General features: G+C 34.7%; 1 long non-coding RNA gene across 5 annotated transcripts; it reads left to right on the top strand.

Annotated features, from left to right (window-relative positions):
* On the top strand, window positions 1-4,338 carry LOC123887326. 5 transcript variants are annotated; one of them, XR_006801428.1, is made up of 6 exons: window positions 1-501; window positions 1,448-1,519; window positions 2,300-2,376; window positions 2,778-2,849; window positions 3,533-3,632; window positions 4,033-4,268. It is a non-coding gene; the product is annotated as an uncharacterized LOC123887326 (long non-coding RNA). The 5 variants fall into 5 exon arrangements; XR_006801426.1 differs by having other exon boundaries at window positions 78-1,080; window positions 2,773-2,849; XR_006801427.1 differs by having other exon boundaries at window positions 114-1,080; window positions 3,423-3,632.
* The last annotated feature ends 11,660 nt before the right edge of the window (window positions 4,339-15,998 follow it).

The raw sequence follows: 15,998 nt of genomic DNA, 5'->3' as shown, positions 1-15,998 counted from the left end.
GTCTCTAGCTAACACACTGACTACCGCCTCTTTTGACCTTATTATACCAAGAATGTGAGGGTCTTCAAATGTCCAATACAATTGCAAGTAAAACAAAAATAGGGAGGATTTTCATATTCAATTTCAAAATAAATTTTTTCCCTTTCAACCCACAAGTGCATAGTGACCAAATGAGTGATTTCTAGTGTTCTCATCAATTGAAACAGGCGTACTAATCGCCCCAGCAATTTCAAATAAGATCATAGGCTGCCAATATTCAAGAGGGAGATAATGCAAACACACCCATACCTAACTATGAGTTTGTTTCGGATTAAAAGGATTAAAGTCTGGTGATCAACGAGATAACCGCAACAAACCCAGATTCAAGCTTCAAGCACCACTTGACCAAACACTACTAAGATCAACAGCACAAGGGAAGCGGAATTCAAAAAATACCCAACCCAGCCAATGGAATCATCTTTCATTGGTCGACAGGTTTCCATAATTTCAAGAGTTTTTCGTGTAAGAATTTTATAATAATTTAACATGTTGCAGATATGAAGCATAGCATATTGTAAATAAGAATATACACTACAAAAAAAATTTGGGAATAACGACAGAATGATAGGGGCGGTTCACTAAAACCGTCGTCGCTATGTTATTTTCACGAGTTTGCGACTGTTCATTCTAAACCGTCGTCCTACCCTTTCCTTGTTCCTCTTCTTTTTTTTTTGCACTCACAAATTTGGCTTCCATTCACAAATCGTTCGATCCTTCAACAATAAATCATTCTCAGAAATCCTTCATTTCAGAATTGTTCAATTGAGTTTCAGAATCGTTCAACCCTAGTTTCATTTCAACAAAGCTTCGATTCAATTTCTCAGAAATCCTTCATTTCAGCATCATTCAACTTGAATTGTTCAATTGAGTTTCAGAATCGTTCAACCCTAGTTTCAACAAAGCTTCGATTCAGTTTCTCAGAAATCCTTCATTTCAGCATCGTTCAACTTCAGAATTGTTCAATTAAGTTTCAGTTATCTCATTCGGAATCGTTCACGGTTCATCACTCATTTAACCTTCAAATTCTTCGTTGGTAATTAGGTATATCAAATTTATTTATTCATTTGTTATATGTTTTGATTGAGTATGAACAATTAGGGGTTTGAAATTTATTTATTGGTTTGTTGTATATTCTGATTGAGTATGAAGAATTAGGTGTTTGAAAAATTTATTTATTGCTTTGTTGTATGTTTTGATTGAGTATGAAGACTTAAGTATTTCAAACTTTCCGACGGCCGCAATGTTGAGACAAAGCTAATATACAGAGCTAATATGAAATGATTAATTCACACTGTAATGAGCTTTTCAATATCTCTGTAAATAGGGCTTAAATTCTTTACATCTTAGTTTCTTAAAACAGTCTTTTATCTCACTAACCTATGATATCATTTATTCATTTCTTTTATAGATTTTGGAGGAAGGTAGTGGGATAAAGAATCGTGTTGTTTGACATAGATCAAAGCTCGAACTTTACACAAAGGTTTGCATCTAAATTAAAGCTTATTTGCTTGTTTTGAATTCTGTTTTTGTATTTGTGTTTTGATGGATAGGGGTTTTGTTCCTATTAATTAATAGTGAAAATTAATGGTTTTCCTTTGTGATTTCTCATTAGTCACAGTCACTACTTGACCATTATTTGAGCTTAAAATTAATTTTCCGGGTCTGTACCAAATGAGATTCATAAGCTCAGGTACATTAGTTGACATTACTATAAGTTTTTGATCTAATAAGAGCTATATGGGTTAACATTATAGTATTGTTATTGACATTGAGCCAAATATGAAGCAAATAGAAGATAAAGTGATGTTGGTATTTTGGATTTGGTTTTGCATTTCTACACTTTCACTTTCCAATCAAGTGACTAATTTATACCTATAATGAATGTCAATGACCTTTTTCAATAACTTTGTGGATCAATACTTTGCTTTTGCAAAATTTCATGTTTCAGTTTCTTTTGGACTCTTCTGCATTTGTTTTGATCATTTTTGTGTTGTTTTGAAGTATGTTAGTTTGATGAGGATGTTAAGATGTTGTTCTTCAATATCTCATCTTGGGCCTGCGGTTTTACACAAACTGTTGTTCTTCAATGGTACTCTATTTAGTACAAAATAATGTCAAGTATCTTACATTAAAATAAGATTTTGTTCTTACACAAGTATCTTGAGCTCTACATGCTAATCTGCACCTTCTTACTAAATAAACATATCTTGTTATGAATTTTAAAGTTCAAATTGTTAATTTGTGGATGATTTACCTCCAGATTCTATCCCGGTGTTACTGATGCATTAAAATTTGCAAGCACAAGAGTGTACAATGTACATTGTCACCACCAAACAGGTCTGACTTCTCTCTCTGCTCCTACCATGAAGACAATAATCCTAATCTTATGACATGCCATTATTTATACTTTTGCCAATGATTAGCATCTGATAAAATTTCTGAATGTGAATTTTGTAAATGTTAATTACCATTGCCAATAATTAGGATATGACACAAATTCCTAATTGGCAACATCTAATTTATCATATCTCACACACCCTGAAATGAAACTAAATTTGCAATAGCTGGTCATACTTGGTCTATGTACTCATTGAAGGATTAGTAATAGTAATAGTGGATATGCAATCACACATGCTGCATTAAATTGTAGTACATGAACACTAACTAGGATTCTTTGTTTTGCATATGATACTTTCTTTTGACCTTCCATTCACTTTAATTTCACTCCTTAAGTTTAGCAGCGGTAGTACAAAGATGGGACCTCGTAAGAATTCAATGAATTGTGCAGAGAAAGGAGTGCTTCATTTTGGGTAAGCTGCTCTTTTTTACCTGACGCTATTGTGCTATTAATTAGTCTGGCTTGATCATGAATAAGGTTTGCTTGCTGCATTTTGGTTTTACGGTACCGAAATTTTCTGGTTTGGCAGGCTGTGAACATGTTTGTTCTTTCTGATTAATAAATTGGTAAATAGGTATATATTTTGATTATTCAAATTAGGTATTCCAATTATTTATTCATGTGAGTGTTTTGGTAGATTTGTATGTTTTGATTGAGTATGAAGAATTAGGTATTTCAAACTTCTTATATGAACAGAGCTAATATGAACTCAAAACTTCTTAAATGTTTTGATTTTACTATGATGAAATGATCAATATGTGATGTAATAGAAGAATACTATTGCCGTTTAATTATGTAGTTTTTCCAATTTTTTGATTGTTTTGTTGTGAAAGTGTCGAAATGCAAAGTGAATTGTGAATGAATGTTAAGGACCTTTTTCAACAACTTAGAATAATTCTACTAGATGCAACTGTGTTTAATATTAATATTATCAATCTAGTACTTTTACTTAAACCTTTAATTCCAATCCAATATTCTTGTTCAGATTCACAAAAGCTTGAACTAAGAACACCTTTCTGATAGATACCCTGTTCATAATGTTAGCTACACTTATCCACACATTGTAGTAACTGATCCATGTGTTTGAGTTTCAAGATGGCTTTGTGAATAGCATGGACTATCACCTGAACGAAAAGACAGTTGGAAAGCATCTAACCATGATTTTGAGGAGAAATATGCATTCCTCTTGACCAAGGTTTTTGTTTCTCATAACTATTTTTGCACATGAATGTATGTCGAGTATTGTATCTTCTTTTGGTTTGAAATATTCATATGCTTAAATGTAACATCTTTGGTTTCTAATTCATTGCAATCCATTTATATAATTTGTTCTATTCTAAGTTTTCATGCTGGCATTAATTAACTACTATTTTTGTTTCGGTAATGATGAATTTGGATGTCATATCCAAGGTATTCTTATGTTTATGTTTATGGGGCTGATAATTTATATACAGTGTAAATTATATGTTCTTCAATTTGATAGTTTACATGTACATTGAGTGCAGGCTCAACAGAGGACATTTTTTAGACTATATACTATCTTGAGTGTAAATAATTTGTTTTATTCTAACTTTTCTCTTTTTGGAGTTTTGCAGAGATGTCATTACCGGCTTTTCAAAACTTCACAACCATTACTAGTTTTGAACAACTCCACCGCGTAAGAGTGGTCAACACCAACTCTACTCAACCATTTTGTCATAGCTTAGACAAATTTTGAATTGGAGTTTCTTAATGATTAATACGTTTTGATGATTTGATTTATGTAGTGGTTTGGGGCAAATTGACTTGTTTTATTATTGTTTATAAATAAGCACTTATTTATGCTATAAATGCTTAATTAAGTTGTTTAAAAAAAAAAACTTGTTTATCCAATCAAGGCCAAGTATCCTCTTGTTCCTTCATATCAAGTTCAATCTTAATAAGGAAAAGAAAAATTAAAAAAATCAGGAAAAGCTATAAACTAAAAAAAAAAAAAAAGGAAAGCTACAAGCTAAAAAAAAAACATAATTTTTTTTTAATAAAAAAAGGGAGTTGCGACGGTTTAAAACCGTCGGTAAATCAATATTAACACACTGGCGACGGTTCTAAACTTCCGCAAAAGGGTGAAATAAATTAGCTAACACCTTCGATTTTGCGACGGTTTAAACTGATGTTGCCATGGTTCTAAATGGACGCTATACGAAATGCGACGGTTTGTGCGGCAGTTCATTAAACCGTCGCTGTATAATACTGCCGACGCCAGGATTCACGACCTTTCATCAACCGTTGTAATATACTCTTGCGACGGTTCAAAACCGCCGCTAACCGCTTGCAGAACCGTCGCAAACTGGCTAATTTCTTGTAGTGATACTAGAACTGTGTACCTGGAATGACAGCGGATGAATCCTCCATTGATTGAAACTGAAAATAGGTTGAGACGGTGCTTGTACCTCTCACTGATGAGTCATTATGTGTGTTATGTTTTTCAATGTATCTAGCTTAATGGGATGGCTAGAATATATACTCATCAGTGGAGGCAATGACCTCTCAATAGGATGACTAGAAAGAACGACCCAATCCATCACGACCCGTTCAACATTAAGCCTTGTAATAATATTTATTTATAAAATAAATAAAACATGACAATTTAATATATTTGATTTTATACGCATTTAATTGTATTTTAATAAATTAATTAAAGTGAATCCAAAATATTCAACAATCTCCCACTTGGATTACTTTAATTAGTTATTAAAACATAGCATAAGAATAGTGATAGCAGTATATCAAATATTAATAATAAAACTTGTCTTTAAAATAGTATAAGAAACATATGATTTAAACAGTGCATAAGTTGAATCTGATAGGAAAAACAAAATCATTAACGCTTAACCTTAAATTACACATAGAATGGTAAATATGGATTAACATTATTACATTTTTGTAATCCAATAATGGTTCATGCATCTAAAATGCTACAACAAACTCCCACTAACCCAAAATATAGAAGACTTAATCAAATATATATAAGTATGTCGTTAGTGGTAATGCCAATGAGTTTTTGATTTTATAAAACTCATGGAATACCCACATAGGTCAAGTAATTACTAGCTTATTGGGATATCCTATTACGAGAATAATTACTTTTAGTCAAAATCAATAAATGTTTGATAACGTTTGTCATTCCATTAATCCAATTTTTAGCAAAAAAACGTGACTGCGAAAATCCATAAAGAAATGAGAGATTGAAGAATTTCCAATTGGATTAACACAAACACTTAGTTTAAAGAAAATTAAATGTGGATTAATGTGGCCACAAGAATGTCAATAATGAACAAAATTATGATTTCACGGTTCATAAGTACTTTAGGAACACAATACCATACTCGATAGGAATATTGATATTATACATAGTACTTACTATTTATGACCTTATAAAATGTGTAATTGTTGGGAATTGCCTTGAAAACGTGGAAAAACTCAAATCTGCTGTTTTTCGTGCCTCAAGCGAAAAACCCGTGCCTCAGGCAAAAAATTGCGTAGGTTTATAAATATAACACGTTTTCTGATATTATGTGAGGAGAAATTAGGGTTTCTTCATCCAACATCAATCTAGGATCAAAAGGAAGTTTGATAGTGGATTGGAGGGTCTCTCTCTCCCCTAGAGTAGGTCGGTTTTGACTGAACTGAGTAAACAATTTTCATCGTGTTCTTTATCGCTTTCATAGTTTATTGTTCATTTATTGATTATTGCTCATCCATTTTGTTTTGGTTGCTTCAATTCATTTGTCCCACACATCAAAAGTATTATTGGTGTGATTTTCGATCCGAATTCTAAACAATTGGCGCCCACTGTGGGGAAAAGGGTTAAACGGATTAAGTACCATGGATTCAAATTGGATTATCGAGGGACTTTCCGGATTCAATTTGGAATTGTGGAAAGTGAAGATGGGATCAAGAGCAATTTTAAGGTTCGGGATGATGGATAGTGTTGTTATCCGGTGCCTCAGAGGTAAAAAGCTAATGGAGATTGCGATGAAGGTCGGCCTAGAGAGGCGGTGGTAATAATACTCAACATCATCCTGGAGAGGCGGTGGTAATAATACTCAACATCCTCCTGGAGAGGCGGTTGTAATAATACTCAACATCAGCCTGGAGAGGCGGTGGTAAGAATACTCAGTTTCGGCCTGAAGAGGCGATGGAATAATACTCGACATCATCCTAGAGAGGCGGTGATAATAATACTCAGTTATAAGGTGGAAGACATAGTGGATATACCGGTTTGAGGCTTTGGTGGAGGAAACTCGGTTTGAGGTGGAGGTACACCAAAGTGGTATGATTATGGAGATCTTGTGTGAAAGCAACGGTGATCATGCTTGGTAACTTGTTAGACTGGTGGAGGTAGTTGGACACAAGGAGAGTTTGAGGTTGCAGCTTATGAAACCACCTAAAAATTCCAAGGTTGGTTGGAGGCAAGCATATCTTCAAGAGTACGGAAAGCTAAAATCCGGGGTTTGAAGAGGGTACGGTGTAGCTTGTGGATTGCCCTAAAAATCCAAGTGCAATTGGAGGCAAGCATTTTTCAGAAGTATGGAGAGGTAGACTCCGGGGGCCGAAGAAGGTGTGGTGAAAATAGTTGGAGAGAGTAGCACGTTGGTTGATGGGAAGTTGGCATCACCATCGTTTTAAAGGCAAGGTGGAGATTGTTGGAAATTGCCTTGAAAACGTGGAAAAACTCAAATCTGCTGTTTTTCGTGCCTCAGGCGAAAAACCCGTGCCTCAGGCAAAAATTTCAGCAGGAAAAGGGGCACGATTCTGTTTTCGTGCCTCAGGCGAAAAATTGCGCAGGTTGATAAATATAACACGTTTTCTGATATTATGTGAGGAGAAATTAGGGTTTCTTCATCCAACATCAATCTAGGATCAAAAGGGGTTCCTTTTGGGTATATTCTAGGGTTGGGGAAGTGTTTCTAACACCTTGTAATCACTTATCATTGAAATCTCTTGGTCACGGGAAGAGATTTGGGAAAAGGGTAGAATTAGGGTTGAAGTCTAATTTTTGTAACTCTTTTGTAATGAATCTTTATAATCAAGAAGGAAGTTTGATAGTGGATTGGAGGGTCTCTCTCTCCTCCAGAGTAGGTCGATTTTGACTGAACTGGGTAAACAATTTTCATCGTGTTCTTTATCGCTTTCATAGTTTATTGTTGATTTATTGATTATTGCTCATCCATTTTGTTTTGGTTGCTTCAATTCATTTCCCACACATCAAACGTATTATTGGTGTGATTTTCGATCCGAATTCACAACAGTAATGTTGGTAAAAGAGAAGCACAATATATTTGCATGCTAAGAGATAATTGTGCATTTTCCAACAAATTGACTCAAGCATCTAATTATGATGTTTACTAAGATTAAAGAATTGTTATATATCTTAGTATAGTAGAATGAGACTGAAATTTAATGTCTCTTAAGCTATGCCATATTTTATTAAGTGCGCAAAATATATGGCAATGATTATAATTTTAAGTTATGTGTTTATATCATTGTGTACATATTGGCAAAAATTTCAGCAGGAAAAGGGGCACGATTCTGTTTTCGTGCCTCAGGCGAAAAATTGCGTAGGTTGATAAATATAACACGTTTTCTAATATTATGTGAGGAGAAATTAGGGTTTCTTCATCCAACATCAATCTAGGATCAAAAGGGGTTCCTTTTGGGTATATTCTAGGGTTGGGGAAGTGTTTCTAACACCTTGTAATCACTTATCATTGAAATCTCTTGGTCACGGGAAGAGATTTGGGAAAATGGTAGAATTAGGGTTGAAGTCTAATTTTTGTAACTCTTTTGTAATGAATCTTTATAATCAAGAAGGAAGTTTGATAGTGGATTGGAGGGTCTCTCTCTCCTCCAGAGTAGGTCGATTTTGACTGAACTGGGTAAACAATTTTCATCGTGTTCTTTATCGCTTTCATAGTTTATTGTTGATTTATTGATTATTGCTCATCCATTTTGTTTTGGTTGCTTCAATTCATTTCCCACACATCAAACGTATTATTGGTGTGATTTTCGATCCGAATTCACAACAGTAATGTTGGTAAAAGAGAAGCACAATATATTTGCATGCTAAGAGATAATTGTGCATTTTCCAACAAATTGACTCAAGCATCTAATTATGATGTTTACTAAGATTAAAGAATTGTTATATATCTTAGTATAGTAGAATGAGACTGAAATTTAATGTCTCTTAAGCTATGCCATATTTTATTAAGTGCGCAAAATATATGGCAATGATTATAATTTTAAGTTATGTGTTTATATCATTGTGTACATATTGGCAAAAATTTCAGCAGGAAAAGGGGCACGATTCTGTTTTCGTGCCTCAGGCGAAAAATTGCGTAGGTTGATAAATATAACACGTTTTCTGATATTATGTGAGGAGAAATTAGGGTTTCTTCATCCAACATCAATCTAGGATCAAAAGGGGTTCCTTTTGGGTATATTCTAGGGTTGGGGAAGTGTTTCTAACACCTTGTAATCACTTATCATTGAAATCTCTTGGTCACGGGAAGAGATTTGGGAAAATGGTAGAATTAGGGTTGAAGTCTAATTTTTGTAACTCTTTTGTAATGAATCTTTATAATCAAGAAGGAAGTTTGATAGTGGATTGGAGGGTCTCTCTCTCCTCCAGAGTAGGTCGATTTTGACTGAACTGGGTAAACAATTTTCATCGTGTTCTTTATCGCTTTCATAGTTTATTGTTGATTTATTGATTATTGCTCATCCATTTTGTTTATTGGTGTGATTTTCGATCCGAATTCACAACAGTAATGTTGGTAAAAGAGAAGCACAATATATTTGCATGCTAAGAGATAATTGTGTATTTTCCAACAAATTGACTCAAGCATCTAATTATGATGTTTACTAAGATTAAAGAATTGTTATATATCTCAGTATAGTAGAATGAGACTGAAATTTAAAGTCTCTTAAGCTATGCCATATTTTATTAAGTGCGCAAAATATATGGCAATGATTATAATTTTAAGTTATGTGTTTATATCGTTGTGTACATATTTTCATTGATCTCACATATATGAATAATTATAAGAGCGAGATTTCTTATTTGAGCTCATAGTATATAATATTATGTAGAGATTCCCACCGATCCCACATATATAAACAAGAATGAGTGAAATTTTCTTTAATGTTTTCATTAGTGATCACTGATATACAAATATTATAATATGTAATATTTAACAGTGAGATACTTATTTGCTAGTGCAAAATTTTCAACCACATATTTTGCACATGATGATAACAGAATTACTAAGGACCAAACTTATGTACAGTTCCATATACACAGTTCTTACTGTGCTAGATACATGGGGGGAAGTTATTTTTATTTAAAAACAATTTTCTATTTGTTTTTTTAATTAAAAATATAAATAACTACATTTTTGTGAGAGGAACCGGAAAAATTGCATCTAAAGAAATGCATATAAGTTTTGTCCAATTACTAATACAAGTGGCATAACTTTTTACGGTAAAAAAAAAAAGTGGCATAACTTTTCAATGGCAGATTTTTATTTAGACTTGGATTTTATAGTTAACCACATATTCTGCATTTAGAAATAAGGAGAATGTAAACTTTTTACTTAATAATTCATAATAAATAATCTCCTTATAACAAATAAAATTCTCAAAAGAATTTTTTAATAAATAAATTAGCTATCATATAAAAGAGTATGATGATCATATATAAAAGGTTTATTATCATATGAGTGAGATTAAGCCTCCAGTATTATAAAATAGGATACGAGACTGTATATATAAAAAGTTTAATAACTCACTAATAGAACTCAAATGCTACAATTATAGACACACATTTGAGAAATAGTTTGGTTACACGCAACGAAAATACATGAGACTTACATTTTATTATTTTTGAGGATATATGAGAAAATAGTCGTTAACTTCCATAAGTGTTGAAAAATAACAATAATATGAAATATTGCTTTTGAGATAAAAAGACTTCCGCTTCAAAAATTAGATTTTATAATCTCACTATAACATTTATTTTTGGTCTATAATTATGTTGTGCCAAAAAAAAAATAAAAAAAATAAAAGGTCATATGATCCAAATAAATAGTTGTTTGGTTTGGATGACATTTTTAAGAAAAATCTTATCCAATTTAAATATATGTAGTTTCAATTAGTATTAGTTAGAAATTTATTCAATTTTAGCCATGCATAATAACATATTTATATTTATAAATTGATTTTCACTTTCAATGTGAAAAAAGGTCCAAGGTTTTTACAAGTTTCATGGAGAGAAAAATATCTCAACCTATGTTTGAGCATGAGCGTGCTCTTAATTCTATAGAAGTATTTTCAAGACACAATGAACTTGAAAATCCACCAATGATTGTGAAAGATCAAGTCATCTTCATGGTCTTAGTAATCTAATCTAACTAGGAGGGAAGGTATGTTCGTGAATAGATCAACTTTTTGATGAAGAAAAGACAATGATGTTGCAAATTGCAACTCTTACTATGGGAGTTAATGAGCCATTCTAGATCAACTTTTCAAATACTTATCAAGATGGGAGATACACTCTTCATCATGAAAATTATTATCATTTTTTTCCAAAGAACAATAACATTAGAGGTGATAATGTTTATGAGGAATCTTCAAAGTATTTAGGAATAGTTGGGCTTGATGGCATGGCTTTGGTTGACATGTTTCTCGACTTGGTAAGCATACAGTCATAAATTAGAAAAAATAAAATTTGTTACTTAAGAATTAAAATCATTCTCGAATTTCGATGTTGCTTTATTTAGTAACAGAAATAGAGAATGAATTTACTTTTTTTTTTCTCTCTATATTTCCCTCTCTAATTTGTTTATTTTAGTATTGACTCTTTAATTAATTTTATTGAAGAACTACATCTACTTATAAGTAAATGATATATAATTCATTTTTATAGGAAAAATGGAGAAACTTGTTCCCAACAATTGTTACTAAACCGGAAACTACCAAAGTTCTTGAAATCGGTTCGACTGGAAATCAAGATGGAGCTTTGTTTTTGGTATGATAATATTTTTTGAATATTTTGATTTATGCTAAGCTTTTTAATCATTATCGTTTTTCAATTTTTTTTTTTGTGGCAGATGAATGAAGAAATGCATATTTTATCACCTCTAGTGTGGCCTTGCGAATTTAACATAATCCGCTCTTGCAAACAAGTTGATGTTGGTGTTTGGGTGATAACCGACGTTTCATTTGATTCTACTCGACCAAACACACCACGTCTCTCTCGCTCTTGGAAACATCCTTCTGGATGTATAATTCGTGAAATGCCTAACAAGTCTTGTCTGGTTAGTAGTTACATCCATATTTGTGAAACATAGTAACCGACAATGCATCAAAATTAATCTCTAAAAATATTCATATTTTTTTACATATCTACATATAGTTTAAACTTTAGATGTACTTGATACTCAACCTAAGATATTATTACATATTTTTATGTTAGGTTTTTTTTTAACAAGCCAAAATGAGATATATATATTAACCAAATCAGTCTCCCTGGCACAAGACGTACCAAGATAGACTACAAAAGTTTACAATAAGAATAAAAAACAAAACAATAACAACAGTCAAACAAGGCCCAAACAAAGTCGAGGACTAGACCACCAACTGTGGTAGTTTAAAGCTAACGTAATGCTCGTCGACTTCAACCACCTAAATGAAAACAGCTTGATCTTGTCCATCAAAATATGGGGCGTATCTGCTGAGCCTCTGAACAAACGGTGATTTCTCTCCGTCCATACAACCCAAACACAAGCAAGCCAAATGAGCTGTAGGAAAGAACGACGCGCTCGAGATCCACCTGCTGAAGATGTGAACTGAACAAAGTGATCACGCAAAGAACCAAAATCCACCAAAGGAATGCCAATCCACGACCGAACTAAATCCCACAGAGATCCAACAAAACCGCAAGAAATGAATAAATGATGAGCCGACTCAGCTACACCACATCCAAAAACACACATGTGAGCTGTAGGAGATAAAACCCGTCGAGTAACTAGATTCACTCTCGTGGGCAGCCTGTCTCGCAATACACGCCACGCAAGAATGGATACCTTCAAAGGAACCTGCGGGTGCCAAATGAGATTATCCGCAACATCCATAGTGACCAAAGCATGAGATATCAGGAGCTGGTAAGCCCCCCTAACAGTATAACCAGTGTCAGGGTCGGGATGCCACTGCCACCTGTCTACAGAAAAGGCCTGCAAAGAAATGTTAGAAAGTAAAGACTGACACTCCCCCAACATCTCCTCCTCCCACGCCCGCAACTGCCTCCGCCACTCCCACGCCCCTCCATTCGCGCCCCACCCTAAAGCAAACATCTCAGCCACCGTACACGATTTGTTTGCCGTCAAAACAAACAGGCGCCCAAAACGCTCGCATAACGGAATACCATCTACCCAGGGATCGGTCCAGAAGAAAGTCTCTGAACCGTCCCCCACCCTCCTCACAACATGCTCCCTGAACCACCTGTCCCCTGACTCGCCGCCTCCCTCCCCAATACGCACTATCTCCCTCCACCACAAAGACCCCCTCCGACCTCCATCACGAAGTCTACCTCTCTCAACCCCATACCTAGCTGCCAACACTCTAAACCACAACCCCCCGCTGTCCACCAACATCCTCCAACACCACTTGCCCAAAAGGGCCTGATTAAACTCCCTCAACCGCCTGACCCCCAAACCTCCACTCTCCTTAGGTAAACTGATCGATTTCCAACTAACCCAAGAAATTTTCCTAGAATCCTCACACCCCCCCAAAAAAATTTAATGAAAAAAGATTCAATAGAGGAAATAATACCTGAGGGAGCTTTGAAGAAGGAAAGAGCATAGACAGGTGGAGAGGTCAAGACAGATCTCAACAGAACCAGGCGACCACCAAAAGGCAAGAAGCGACTCTTCCACCCAGACAATCTATTCTTTATTCGATGCAACACCGGATCCCAAAAACTCAGACGCCTCGGATCACCCCCAATCGGAAGACCCAAATAAAGGAAAGGGATCTTTCCCACCTTACAGCACATAACAGACGCAGCTTCGCCCAACCAGGAATCCGAAATATTAACCCCAACCAACATGCTTTTATTAAAATTAACTTTCAAACCTGACATAGTCTCAAAAAGCACAAGAACAGCTCGCAAAGCCCGAACATTTGCCCAACTTTTAACCCCTAGTAGAAGAGTGTCATCTGCAAACTGAAGGTGCGATACCGAAACCAAACCCTGCTCGCCAATGTTATACCCCGTAAACAAATTACGCGCTACCATAGCCTCCATTAGCACATTGAGACCCTCAGCAGCCAAGAGAAAAAAAAAGGAGACAGCGGGTCGCCTTGCCGAAGACCACGCCTAAGAGGGAACTCATCAGTCGGACTACCGTTAACTAAAACCGACACCGTAGCTGATGAAGTATCAAAGTAAGTATATAATTATCGTATCCACAGGGATTGCTCCGAATCAAATACGAGTAAATTGGATCATATAAAAGTAATTTGCAATAAAATAAAATAGGGGGAAGTGTTCAGATTTCAGACTTGAGAAAGTAAATGACAAGAAAATAAGGTTTTCTTTCAAGATGCGAAGGCGATTGGATCTTTTCGGTTCATCTAATCACTATTGTCTCGGATATCTCATGCGTATTAACAAATTACAAACTTAGTTCCATGATTCGATTAAAATAAATAACTATGTCCAATGTCTTGGTACATAGTCCTCTCAATTGATTATCAATCCCTAATGTCTTAGTATGACCTATAATCAATTGAGGTTTGTTTCCCTTTAATCCTTGAATTCACAATTAACGAACCTATATGTCTAAAGAATAAGTTAATTGTACAATTATCTCTAGGTCAATCAATTCGTTTCTAATGTCTTAGTAAACAAACAATTATAATCATCAAACAATTCGCGACGTTGTATAAAGCATTAAGAACAAGAGATAAAAGAATGAAACTAACTTCGTAATTATATTAAAACATCATATGAAATTCATGGTTCAAGACAATAATAACTAGAATCCCCTAGGATCCAATCATAGAGTTTAGTTACTCATAATCATAGAAACAACAATAATTAGAGTGAAAGAATTCATTACAATGAAGAACAATGAAGAAATTCGTGCTCTGATCTTGATCTCAAAAGTGCCTCTGTCGCCGTCAAAACTGTCCAACCCTAATTCTGAACAGAAAAAGTATATATATGGTGTAATCTGCGTACCGGCGCCCCGCGCCAGCCCGTCTGCGCGCCGCGCAGACTAACAGAATCTTCAGACAATTCCAGCATCGTTTCTGCGCGGCGCGCCAGCTTGGCAGAATCTACAGACACTTCTAGCAGCTTCTGGGCGCGGCGCGTGATGCTTCCTTGGTCTAGGCGCAGTACACTTCTATTCCTTCACTTTTTGGCCTCAAATCCTTGTGTTCCGAGCATTCTTGTCATGATTCTTTTCCTCTTTATTCTTGCATAAAAACATACTAAATGCTATCTAGAAATGCCCTAAAATGTGGTTAAAACATAGTAATGACGTGAAGTCATCACAACCCCAAACTTGAACTTTTCCTTGTCCTCAAGGAATACCTTCATCCATCGGAAAACCTGGCACTATCTTTACAGCTTAATTCAAATACATCAGAATCAGTCAAGTCAATCATACACATGCAACATTTCAAAGATCATCCCTATTATCAATGTACTCGCACACAAATGAACATTGGAAAAATCAAGAACTTCTCACAAATATTGACCAAACAATAATCACTTCACTCCCTCACATTCTCTCCTGTTTGCATTGTTAAATTCACTCAATCACACATACATAGCCATTCTACCATATGCTTGCAAACATTCTAACAATCGATCGACATGCATAAAAATTCACACCTTTCGAGGACTTGAGGGTTAAAACGGGGCTTAGGTTTTTAGGGTGGATATTTTTTTGATGGTAAGCAGAAAAACTTGGAGTTTTAAAGATCACCTATTCACACGATTGGATATTTAGTCAAACATCTCCCCCAAAAATCAAGCATTGTTATGCTAGAGAACCTTTTTCATTTCTTCTTTTTTTTTTTTTTTTTGAAGAGATTCATTTACATTCTCTCTTGGTGTCATTTTTTTTTTCTTTTTTTTTTCACTATATTTTCAAAATATTTTTCTTTTTGGTTCTCTAGTACCCCACCCCAAACTTCATCAGTTGCTAGTACCAAAAGCAACCCCAAACTTAATGATGAGCAATGTGCTCGAGTCATAAGTTATGATCTAACTCCAAGAAAATCATCTTTTTTTTTTTTTATATAGTTTCAAAACTTGGGTTGTCAAACAAACAAAATTTTTCATTCGGCTCAAATGGGGTTAACGAAGGATATAACATTTTTAAAGGTGGCTTCAACAAGGCTCAGGGTACCAAACAACGTGCCTCGGTGTGTAATTCAGAGCAATCAATCAATTAAGAGAACAAAAGCAAGTTCTAGAGAATTAGCTAAGTTGTGGAATCTCTCATAA

This window comes from Trifolium pratense, linkage group LG5, assembly GCF_020283565.1.
Source record: "Trifolium pratense cultivar HEN17-A07 linkage group LG5, ARS_RC_1.1, whole genome shotgun sequence".
In the NCBI taxonomy this organism is placed as follows: Eukaryota; Viridiplantae; Streptophyta; class Magnoliopsida; order Fabales; family Fabaceae; genus Trifolium; species Trifolium pratense.
This window is presented reverse-complemented; position numbering and strand designations above follow the sequence as displayed.